The following is a 13919-nucleotide window of genomic DNA, read 5'->3' on the forward strand; positions in this document are numbered from 1 at the left end:
CGATCACAAACTTTTGTCGCGTCAATCAAAGGAGCATTATTTTTCTTTTCTTTAGTAAAATATCTGTGAACATTATCAACGATTTCCTTGACTGAAGAAGAGAGAAAGCGCTTTGTAGAATTTGCCATTGTAAGTACTGTCGATTGACTGCCTACTACTTATCCGAATAACTGCTTTATATACGGAGAGATGAAGTACCAATTATAAACAAGGTTTGTTTGAAGTGACATTTATGGCTTTTGAAGACACGATTGGAGTCCTAATCTTATAAGCTGAAAATTCATTCCTCAAGGGCTCAAAATATGAAAGGATAGATTGTGGGATTTAAATTTTGACCTAAGCTCTGGTCTGTTTTCCGATAATCCGGTGTTATTCTTTTATCTAAAATCTGACTTTTCTGGAATTATCAAGAAAATTACAGCTGTTTGATCCCCTTCTCCTGTATGAATACTATGTCTTTGTATATATATTCTGATTGTTTATTCTGATGATGTCCCTAATGGATGAAACTACTAACTCTAATCAAGTCTCTTAATTTTCCCTTCCTGGCTATAATACATATTTATGCTCATCACGTGTCCGCTTTCACATATTTATGCTCATCACATGTCCGCTTTCGTGATATATATATATATATATATATATATATATATATATATATATATATATATATATATATATACATATATATGTATATATATATAAAATTAAAGTTTGAGAAACAGAAACAACCCTATAAAGAAGACTGACGGAACGAGGCCTCTCCCCTCTAAGACCTTAATCCATCTTCTGTTTCTGGAATTCTCTAATCCATCCTGTCCAGGTAAAATGACCGAAATCGACAGATTTCCACACGATATATTGTGTGTCTCACCCGCCACTTTCGTTTGGTTTTACTATAGTTACTTTGTGTTTATATGTTATGCTTTCTTATCCTAACCTACCCTCCCTCACTTACTGCTCACTCCAGCATTTTTGTGTGTTTACACAGTGTTATATAAAACTCTTTATTTCTTCAGGAACTGCCTAGCTCTGAATTGATCTGGAAACGGGAATCAACCAGAGCAAACTGGAAGTATTAATTTGGAAACAGGAACCCCCAAACATACGAAGTTCCTATAGCTCGATGCATCATCCTCAAACAATTTTCTTAATAATTTTACATGTGCTCCATCTTCTCCCCTTCTGCTTATCCAATTTCGAACCCACATACTTCTTTTCCTTTTCTTTTTCACTTCGTTCATAATTATTAATGCAGCAGCAACATGGCACTTTTGAGACATGTTCTCTCAACCCTCGCTAGTTGTCGACTGAAACTGGCTACAGTGTAAATAGATGCGCAAGAAATCTTACCCGACTCTCGGACACTTTCTCTCACGACACTCACTCACAGCTCTCGGAGAGAAAAACTTGCTGGTAGTATAAACACGCTGTAGAGAAAGTCGCGCTAGAGTAGCCGTCTCTCGGGAGAGTTTAATCTCCAATCTAATCGCACCTTAAAAGACAGGAAAAAAAGCAACATGGATAAGAAAGCAACCTAAAGTAGATGATATTCTAGCAACATGTAAGAAAAGGAAATGGACATGGGCAGGAGATATAATGAAAATGACGGGTAATAGATAGACATTAAGAATAAAAGAATGGGTCCCTAGAAATAGCAAAAGAAGCTAGGGAAGGAAGAGAAGACGATAGATTGACAAATTAAGAAAATTTTCCGGTATAAACTGGCATAGAAAGACCATAACCACATATAAGTGGAAGTACGTGTCTAAGGCCTTAGTTCTGCAATGGACAAGTAACGGCTAATGATGATGACATACACACACACACAAACACACACACACACACACACACATATATATATATATATATATATATATATATATATATACTGTATTTATATATATATACATATAATTTTTTTTATATATATATATACATATATATATATTTATATATATATATATATATACATATATATATATATATATATATATATATATATATATATATATATATATTACATATCTATCATCTCCTCCTACGCCTATTGACGCAAAGGACCACGGTTAGAATTCGCCAATCGTCTCTATTTTGAGCTTTTAATTATATACTTCTCCATCCATCCATCATCTCCTACTTTGCGCTTCATGGTACTCAGCCATGTAGGCCTGGGTCTTCCAACTCTTCTAGTGCCTTGTGGAGCCCAGCTGAACGTTTGGTGAACTAATCTCTCTTGGGGAGTGCGAAGAGCATGACCAAAACATCTCCATCTACCCCTCATTATGATCTCATCCACATATGGCACTCGAGTAATCTCATAGTTTCATATCTAATCCTGTCTTGCCATTTAACTCCCAATACCCTTCTGAGGGCTTTGTTCTTAAATCTACTAAATCTATTAGAGATTGTTTCATTGTCATACCATGACTCATGTCCATAGAGTAACACCGATCTCATTAAATTAATATATAGTCTGATTTTTATACGTAATTTCAGGCGATTTGATTTACATATTTCACATAACCTAGCCGTTGTCTGATTTGCTTTTATCAATCTTTCACTAAACTCTAATTCTAAAGACCTTGTATTGGAGATCATATTTCCTAAATACTTGATGATTCTACCTCATTAATCCTTTCTCCTTCCAATGATATTTCATCTTCCATTGCTTACTACATTCTCATCATCTCTGTCTTTCTTCTATTTATCTTCAACCTATCATCGTGTGATATTTCATGCATTCTGGTAAGCAAACATTGAAAATCCTGTGGTGTTCTGCTAACAGGGACAGCGTCATCAGCATACTCTAGGTCTGCTAAATTCCTATCACCAATCCAGTTCAATCCTTCTCCCCCATCTCTGACTTGCTATAACAGCCATCTCTCTTTTTGATGGGTATATGCTTCTCCTTTGCCCCAGTCGAGATTTCATTAATAATTCTAAGAGCAATTCTTACACCATAGCCACTTCCTGAATTCATAGCATAGTCAGCCTCATTTGCTTTATTGTCTAGATCTTCTCTCCAGTCATTTCTGGCTTTTCTTTTAACCTCGTTATCAATACTGGAATACTTAGCATGCTCTACCTTGTAATTTTCATTACTTCCTCTAAAACTTTCAACAATCAATTTCTATCTTTGTCTCCTTTTTATAGTAATCCTAGTATCATTTGATATTCATGGTTTTCTCTCTGTAACTGCTTGTCCCTAAACTTCACTATTGCATGTGTATATATGTATATATATATATATATATATATATATATATATATATATATTATATGTGTGTGTGTATATGTGTATATACTGTATATGTATATGTATATATATATATATATACATATATATATATATATATATATATATATATATATATATATGTGTGTGTGTGTGTGTGTGTGTGTGTTAGCGATTTTTTAGTTATTTGCACACAATATTAATCAAAAGTAGCATAGCTACTGTTATACGTAAATAACCCTTATATAACATTACCAGAATGATAGTTTATCTCTACTTAGGATTACAGATAGAAGGGAAAAGAAATATGTTTAAAAAACAAAAGAAGAAAATGATGGAAAAACCAGAAAAGCTAGCAAACTTGACTTACCCTATTAAAGCAAAATAAAATAAAAATGCCACAAAATATTGATAGGAATAACGATGTAGGAAAATGTAGCCTCGCCAGGAATAATGTATGGAATGGCAGTAATGAACTTGACAGAAAGTGATACAAGGAGACTACAACAAATTGGAAATGGGGTAGGCAGGAGAATTTTGGAAGCGCCACCATATAGCAGTAGCTATTCTACGGGGAGAAATGGGAGTATCGGAAATGAAGACTAGGATAGCAGGAAGAAGGCTAAGGTTTGTGAAAGGGATAGGAGAGGGGAATATTATTCATTGAAGAAAATTCTGGAAGAAATGAAGGAGAAGGAAAGTAACAGTTGGATGAAAGAGACTAGGAAATGCATAAAAGATATGGCTATGAATGATAAAACCTTTAAGAGAATGGGAAGGAAAGAGCTCAAGGCAGAAAGAGATAAAAGAAAAAAGAAAAAAGTAGTTTAGAAATATATGTACAAGATAAAGGTTAAGAGAAGAAATTATTTATGACAACAAACCAGATTCAGTTATAATGTATAGAGCTAGGGCCGACTGCTTAATTGTTGTTATTATTACTAGCAAAGCTACAAACTGAGCTGGAAAAGTCGGATGCTATAAGCCCAAACGCTCCAACAGGAAAAAAATGGCCCAAGGAGGAAGGGAAATAACGAAATAGATAAACTATAAGAAAAGTAATGAAAAATTAAAAGATACTTTAAGAACAGTAACAATATTAAAACAATAAAATATTCTAAAAACAGTAACGACATTTAAACATCTTTCATATATAAACTATAAAGAGAGACTTATACCAGCCTGTTCAACATAAAAACATTTGCTGCAAGTTTGAACTTTTGAAGTCCTACCGATTCAACTAACCGATTAGGATGATCATTCCACAACTTGATCATAGCTGGAATAAAGCTTCTAGAATACTGTGTAGTATTATATCTCATGATGGCGAAGGCCTGCCTATTAGAATTAACAGCATACCTAGTATTACGAACAGGATGGAACTGTCCTGGAAGATCTGAATATAAAGGATGGTCAGAATTGTGAAAAATCTTATGCAACATGCATTACGAACTAATTGAACGACGGTGGCAGAGATTAATATCTGGATCAGGAATAAAGAATTTGATAGATCGTAAGTTCCTGTCCAACGAATTAAGATGAGAATCCGCAACTGAAGACTACACAGGAGAACGATACTCCAAACAAGGTAGAATGAAAGAATTAAAAAACCTTTTTGATGAATAGACTGATCACCGAAAGGCCCAATACAGACTATGATTCATGATGCGCGCAGTATTGAACGGATGAGTTGAAAAACGACTTTTTCAACACGAAACCGTACCACCAACGTGTTGACGGGCTGGCTCAATTTCTGCTGCAGCCTACAGACTATAGTGTACAGTCACGCAGTGCAGTGTTGCCAAGTGTAGGGACATTGGGACAAATATTTGAAGTGTAGGGACGTATGGACGCCTGAATAAATATAGCAAAAACGTAAGGACATTAGCAAATTTTCTAAACTTTATATATATATATATATATATATATATATATATATATATATATATACATATACAGTATATACATATACAGTATATACATATATATACATATATATATATATATATATATATGTATATATATATATATATATATATATATATATATATATATATATATATATATTATACCAAAACTGCTCTGAGTTTAGAAAGAAGGGAGACTTTACCGAACTTATTGACATTGTCTTCAAATATGAACATATAACTGGATCAGTAAGTCAAATTCAGAGGGAATGGGAGGATTTACCAGTATACTTTAATCCAGATGAACAAAGTAGAATTGAAAAAATGGATGTAGAAGAGTTCTGGGAACAAGGATGACCTTCGATCAAAGGGATTAACCGGTGATGAAATGTGGGACAGAAGAACCCTGGCCAGAAACATCGACCCCACATAAAAGTGGGAAAAGATGCAGACAAAGAAGAAGAAGAAGACTGTTATACCTAAAGATTGTGTGAATCATAGCAGAAATTTTTGCAGACACCAGACCAGCATTGAATGATGGTTTAAAGGCTACTGTTCTTTGAAGGTCGCTCATGAATGGCAGAGGCAAGGGATAGTGACAATGCCCTAGCCTAGAGACTGACCTTATATACATATCATCAGTGCCCAAAACCCCTCTCCACCCGAGCTAGGGCAGGGGAGGGCCAGACAATGGCTGCTGATAACACAGCAAGTATACCTATATACTCCCCTCAAACCATCTATCCTTAGCTCACAAGGGCGGTGAGGTTGTAGACACTACAAGAAACTATCGAGGTTGAGCGGGTCTCAAACCCAAGTCCAGCAGATTGCCAGGAAGGGTTGTTTTCAAGTTACAATAGAAGAAAATGCCCAAATTTATGTGTAAAACTGCTATGATATACTTTATTCAGGAAGATGATATAGTTTAAATTAAAAAGCCTACATAACAAATGCAAGCCGTGACTTACTCTACAGGAGGATGGCACTGTAACACCAGAATCTTTTATGGTGTGTTTTGCAACCTCTTCCAGCCTTCATTTGGTAAAAGGAATTGCTTATCTATAGGTAGTAGATTAGCCAAGGCACCAGTCAACCACTGAGAAACTACTGTTAGAGACTTATTGGGTCCTTTGACTGGCCAGATAGTGTTACCTTGGATTCCTTTCTGGTTACCACTAATTTTCCATTGCCTAAACATGCACTGAATAGTCTTGACTATTCTTTACACGTTCTTCTCTTCCCCCTTTACACCTGACAACACTAAGATAACCAAATAATTGTTCTTTGCTCAAGGGGTTAACTACTTGACTGTAATTTTTCAGTAGCTATTTACCACTTGGTAAGGGAATAAGAGAGACTTTACTTATGGTAAGCAGCTTTTCAGGAGAAGGATAGTCTTACGTAGTGCCATAGCCTCTGTACCATGGTCTTTCACTGTCTAGAGTTAGAGTTCTCTAGCTTGAGGGTACACCCAGGCACACTATTTTATGTTTCCTTTCCTTACTGGGCTATTTTTCCTGTTGGAGAGCTTGGCCCTATAGCATACTGCATTTACAACTAGAGTTGTAGCTTAGCTAGTAATAATAGCAATATATATGTTCCCAATTATTTGTGATTAATTGTCAAGAAATTTATAACATGAATTAGACATCGAAGACTGGTAGTCAAAGCAGAATTCAGAGGACCATGCCCACTTAGTTTAGGCCTTGCAGAGACATCCCACCAAAGATAATCTTAGATATTAAAGGACCTTTGAATCAAACACATCTATAACATACAAAGCATTTCTTGCAAAGTGAAAAAAAAGTTAACGGTAGTTTAACATTGCATCATTTACTGATAAACTAAAGAGACAACTTTATCACAATGTCTATGGATGAATAATAATAACTTTTTTCCTCAAGAAACCCTAGAAACTTAGATACCAATCACTAACAATCAAAACAATATAATCTTCATTTTATATTCAAGAAAGCACTGTAATAAAACTGTCAAGACCAAGGAAATAGGAAAATATACAGTACATTATGAAGGGATAATCCAAATAATATTCTACACAACTTGTAATTCATTAAGATTTACTGATGCTCTTTCATTTTATTGTTTATTTAAAAATCCACTGGCTTTTTATCACCTAAATAAGGTTGCACTTTCTATACACTGATGAGGTATTCATAATATGAGCGTCCACATTTTTATTAGCAACTGATCAAAGGAAAAGCATGTTGATATAGAATGAGCAAGAAGGCAGATGCGACTTTCTTCTTTATAACATAAAAGTTATTCTGTTTGGACAAAAACAAGTTCTCAACTTTGTGATACCTTGTTTCACGTACGACCACACTGCTGCGAGGTCAGACTGTACATTCTCCTTGTTTAACTAGATCATGCGACAGAACCAGTGACTCCTGCATAGCTAGTACTTCTGGGAAATTTAAGAAGATGTGACTCAACTAATGAGAACTAATGACAATACAGTACAGTAATCTTGAAAGTAGCACCCCATTTAAGCAGACAAATCACATTATTAGTATTATTATTACTAGCTAAGCTACAATCCTAGTTGGAAAGACAGAATGCTATAAGACCAAGGGCTCCAACAGGGAAAAATAGCTCAGTGAGGAAAGGAAATAAATAATCTACAAGAGAATTAATAAACAACTAAAATAAAATATTTCAAGAAAAGTAACAACATTAAAATAGATCTTTAATATACTATAAAAAACTATAAATAAACAAGAGGGAGAGAAAAAAGATAGAATAGTGCGCCCAAGTGTACCCAGAACCACTACCTCAAGACATAGATCGAGTTAGTCGACAAAAAACCACAATCCAAAAAGTTTCCTCTGATTCTACATAGTAGGCACAGAAACTGTTTTCAGGTCTTTGGACTGGAATATAAAATTTGGGGCATCAAAGTTCATTCAGCGCTATAGGATACAAATTAATCAACCATACCCGTACACTCACACCATTTGGTATAATTTCAACCTATAGTGTGGAATCAATCACACAACTTTCCCACAATAACAACCAGATGGTGAAATTAATTTATCAAAAAGATCAAATAAATAAATTAATAAAATCAACTAAAGCTTGTAATAATACCCAACATTTTTTTTTCAAGTTCAGAGTACAGTACAGTACCTGTATTACAATTTTCCCCAAGTATGTATCTTAAAGGTCTACTGACCTATCCCAAACACTTCACATATTTTGTCATTCAACCTGAGTTGTGCATTATACATGTATGTTCCCAAAAGCCGTAGTTCTTTTCAGGCTCATCCAATTGTGGACCAAAAATTTTTCATTTCTTGAATACTTGGCTATAAGCAGAAAGTTCTAAACCCTCTCTAACAAAAATGTACCAAATGAAGAGGCTATCATCATTTCAAGATAAAACCCTAATTGAGACTGAATAAGACAGGACTTTTTGAAACAACTGCAATTGCCAGCCTTGAGTAAAAGTACAACAGAACCAGTCATTAAAGAAAATCTCAAAGCTTATTGAAGACCACTCTATAATCTCAATGAAAACTTCTTACTCGTAGATTTAACACTTTTGCTACTGGTGCCACCATTTTCACAAAGATTTGAGAAACTGCTCAAACCGTAACAAAAAATTGAACTGATAAATTCTGTAGAGCATGAGAACAAACACAAAACAGGTCAACTGAAAATATCCCATGTCTCCCTTTGATTCACATCTCAGAGATCCTTTCTATAGGTTCAAATTAAGGGGGGAACATTTTGTTACAAGAAATGAAGAATGAGCGATTGTGCCGCAGTTCCAATAAGCCCGCTGCTACCTTGGGTCACCTTGGTGGGCGCTGAGGTAGCGGCAGTGCAGGAGTCAGCATATGAAGCTACATTTGCAGTTGGAAAACCGGGAGGGGTTGGCTGTAGTACCTTAGCAGTACCAACCAAACTCAGTTAAGTCCCTCGTCAGGCTACCTCCCAAAATCTGGGAATGTGACATGATAGATAGAGATTTCTTTTTACAAAACAAATCTTGGGAAATAAGTGTATCACATATCTTCTTCTTTGTCTCCATCTTTTCCCACTTTCAAGTGGGGTCGATGTTTATGGCCAGCGTTCTCCATCTACTTAAAAAAGGCAAAAGATGCAGACAAAGAAGAAGAAGTGCCTTCTAAATTGAACATTGATATGATTCTCTCTTCATTGTTTATATGTGATAGAATTATATACTGTAGATAAGAATTTTATATTATTTCAAAATTCTTATCTATATAATTCTATCATATATAAACAATGAAGAGAGAATCATATCAATGCTCAATTTAGAGGGCACACTTTACCTTATTCCACACTGCTTACAGTTCCACTATAGAATGATTATGAAACCACGGGCAGTGTCGGAAAGTGTCCAGTATGTTGCACTTTTTCATTACCCTCTTGTAGATTTGAGTGTCGAGGCAGATATATGAAAGTATATATAATTTCAGACAAAACAAGTGGTTGAAGGAATAAAAAAAAAAGGTGAACTGCCTTTTCAGCTTACTTGGACCAATTCAAAACTGCTAATGAGACCCTATTACAATAGGTACAGTGTTTTGCAAGTGTCAAGGAAGTAGCCCTTTCTCTCCTGTTTTGATTAAAATTAAACAATTTTATTAGTAAATTTTATCATCTAAACGTATTACGCAAAACTTTCTCAATTCCAATGATTTGCTTTCTATTCAGAGTTGATAAATGGTAAACTAATTTAAACTACCCAAAATTCATTCATAACTACATTAAAGGGTTTTTCAACCTAGTTTACATTTAAGAAAACTTTCCCAGCTGAGTAACTATGAGTACACAAATAAAACAAACAGAACTTATTCTGGATTATGTATAAAAATTCTAATCAGCATGAATTATCAAGCATATGATATCTTAACCCATTGATGTTATTATAAAAAAAAGAAAAAAAAATAGAAACAAGCCGCAATTATATAGTTTAATCATCCTCGGAGGTCCAGCAGTAGGTAATCATACTGGCAAGGGGACATTAGTGAATAGGAAAACAAAGTATCAAAATCAAATATCTTGGTGAAGGAAAATCTTATGTATAGAAAAAAACTAAGACACCTGTAAACTCACTCCTCTCTGACTGACCCTTCTTTAATCACAAAAAAAAAAAAAAAAAAAAAAAAAAAAAAAAAAAAAAAAAAAAAAAAAAAAAAATTATATTACCACTATTTCAAGTTACCCTATAATGTTTTTAAAAAACTGAAAGCAAAAGGCGCTGTTTTTCTAGTTATCAACAAGTTTGAATTTAAAAGAAAAACTTTACAGGTAAGAAAAATGATGAAAATAAATACATCTAAGATCGCATAAGTTACGGGGAAACACAAACATGATTTAACGTAGACACATATTCTAGAATTTGGTTCCTAAAGAGTAATTTAAAATCAACATTAACACTAATGCATGGAGTTACTGCCTACATACCCCAGTTGTGGAACCAGTGCTTAAGTACGAACAATTTAAAGGCTAAAAGGTTTAAAGGCCGCTCATGAATAGCAGAGGCAAGGGATCGTGACATTGCCCTATCAAGCAGGACAATGCCCTAGAGACTGACCATATACACACATGATCAGCGCTCAAGACCCCCTCCATCCAAGCTGGGACCAAGGAGGGCCAAGCAATGGCTGCTGATGACTCAGCAGATAGACCTATAGGCTACCCCCAAATCCACATCCTTAGCTCACAAGGGTGGTGAGGTTGTAGCGACCAAAGGAACAAACAAGTTTGAGCTGGACTCGATCCCCAGTCTGGCAATCACCAGGCAAAGACGTTACATTGCCAAATGTGAACATTCAATCAATTTGTACGCCAAGTTAGATTAAAATGATAATTGCTAAAACTCAACAGAAGCACTGGTCCTTCATGACCACCATTAACAAAGTCCAAATATTTTTGTAGTTGATTATTGTAAATCTATTAAAATGACAAATATCCTTTCATGGAAAATATCTTTATATCAAATAGCAAAAAATATTTATAAACGCTACTATTTACCTCGACCACATTTGTAACAAAATTCATTTATGCAAATGAATTCAACTTTTTACCTGTATACTAAATGAACAGTTAGTGTGTTTATTACTATAAAAGACTTCATATTTTAGATTAAAAACTTATTCAAAAACTAGAGGGGCACTCAGTAGAGCGCAGACGTCCGCCACGGCAGCTTATTTCTCGACCTTTTGATCGACCTTGACCTTTGACCTGACTTTCAAAATGGAATCACTTCCACGTCTCAACATGTAAATTAATCCCTGAAAGTTTCACTACTCTTTGAGTAAAATTGTGGCTAGGAAGCTGAGCATAAACATATTACACAAACAGGGGCTAAAACATAACCTCTTCCCAACTTCGTTGGCGGAGGTAAAAATTCAACGACGACTGGGTCAGGCCACTGCTCTCTTATACTATATTGAGACGGCAATGGTCAGGCCGTCTTCGTAGCCAAGAGCAACCATGGACAGAGAGAGAGAGAGAGAGAGAGAGAGAGAGAGAGAGAGAGAGAGAGAGAGAGAGAGAGAGAGAGAGGACTGAATTGGGAGAGATCACTTCTAAAAGTGATAAGGAGTAATCAGATGGAATGTCTGGCACATGTAATAAGAAAAGAAAAGATCGAACTTTACGGGAAAGATAGATAGAAGGGAGAAGAGCAAGAGGCCGACAAAGGAAACAGTTTCTGGACAGCTTACTGGAGGATGTAAATGAGAATGTAATAGCTGGACTATTTTTACAGAGAGCTAGAGACAGGACTAGGTGGAGGCAATCGACAGCCTACGTCCAGGACATGGCACCTATAAAGATAGATAGATAGATAGATAGATAGATAGATAGATAAGAGGTTGAAAAAAGACAAGGACACCCCCCCCCACTTGCGGTAGGAGTTTAGCCTTTAATTAACTAATGAGATGTTTACACCTGTTCGAAAATGGAATATGAAGAAAACATACTGCAGTTTAATATAAAACAAATAATTTCAATTTTCAGTTTTCCAAAGAATATTTCTAAAAAATAAAAAATAAAAAAAATAAGTTAAAAAAAAACACCTTGTTTTGACTTATTTTTTTTTTCACGACAATTTCCTACTTCACTTTAACTACTAAGCCTCTTGTTCCACCAAACTTGTTTAGTTGCATGTGTTGACATAAGGACGACTTAATCTAAACCTAAAAATAATATGTATTTGGGAATACAATCCACGGATCCTATAATCGTCAAAATGTTTCAAATGATTATATGATTAATACCTTCAAATAGTTAGTGAGAGAGAGAGAGAGAGAGAGAGAGAGAGAGAGAGAGAGAGAGAGAGAGAGAGAGAGAGAGAGAGAGAGAGAGAGAGAGAGTTTTGGGAGTAATTGGAGGGTGTGGCTGATAAAATGAGAGCTGCCTTAAACTAGGTTGTAGACACCAAGGAAAGAATTTTAAATTTATTCATGTGACAAAAAAATCACAAAGCTTGGCGAATGCTGAATTACTTGGTTCTACCGTTTAGTGAGATAATGGAACAAATATTTAAAACAAATTATTGTGTATATCCTACTTATTATATGCTAAATAAACAAGAATGTATACGATAAACGGATGTTGTAGGTTCTATAGGACACAGGATTTCAATTTGTGTTAGGACCTGGAAAACCTTCAAGCGAGTAAAGTAAAATAATGATTTCTATGTACTACATTTATTACCTCCACCAACGATGTTGGGAGGAGGTTATGTTTTCGCCCCTGTTTGTCAGTTTGTTTGTTAACAACTTCCTGGCCACAATTATTCCCATAGAGTAGTGAAACTTTCAGGGATTAATTCTTTTTGTGAGACGTTGAAGTGATTCAATTTTGAAAGTCCTAGGTTAAAGGTCAGGGTCAAACTCGAGCAAATGGTCAAGAAATAAGCTGCCGTGGCGGGGGTCTGCGCTCTACTAAGTGCCCCTAATCATTATTATTATTATTATTATTATTATTATCATCATCAGTCAAGCTACCACCCTTGTTGGAAATGAATGATTTGAAGTTCTCTGGCATCCTGACATCGAATGTCATTGACGCCGCCCTAGTTGGAAAAGCTATAAGCCCAAGGGCTCCAACAAGGAAAAGTAGCTTAGTGAGGAAGGAAAACTAAGGAAATAAACTACATGAGAAGTAATGAATAATCAAAATAAAACATTTAAAGAACAGTAATAACATTAAATATATCGTTTATATATAAACTATAAAAACTTAAAGTATGCCTGAGTGAAAAGGTTTAATTTGACCTTTTCGTAAGATAATGAAGTATATTGAAGTATTTATGTTATATGCTGTGTAGGTTGAAGAATTTACTGAATATCTGCATATCAACACATACATTATTTTGTATGAATGTCTATCACATCGAATTCACGGACCCTTCTTACGCCTTTGAAAGGCAAAATATACCAAAACTAGAGAGACATTTAGTAGAGCATAGACCTCCGCCCAGGCAGCGAAATTTTTTTTCCCAAACAGGAGTGCAGATTGAGGCGGGGCTTCGTGAGCAGAAGACAGATTTAAAGGGTAACTCCATTATTACAGCTGCGTTGAGATTTGATGGGTTCATTAAAGTTACGATCAGTAACTGCATTCATAGAGAATTGAAATGTCTATTTGGCTTAACAACAACAACAACAACAACAACAATAATAATAATAATAATAATTATTATTATTATTATCATTATTGTTGTTATTATTACACACACATACACACCCACACACACACACACACACACA

This window comes from Palaemon carinicauda, chromosome 22 (assembly GCF_036898095.1).
Source record: "Palaemon carinicauda isolate YSFRI2023 chromosome 22, ASM3689809v2, whole genome shotgun sequence".
NCBI lineage: Eukaryota > Metazoa > Arthropoda > Malacostraca > Decapoda > Palaemonidae > Palaemon > Palaemon carinicauda.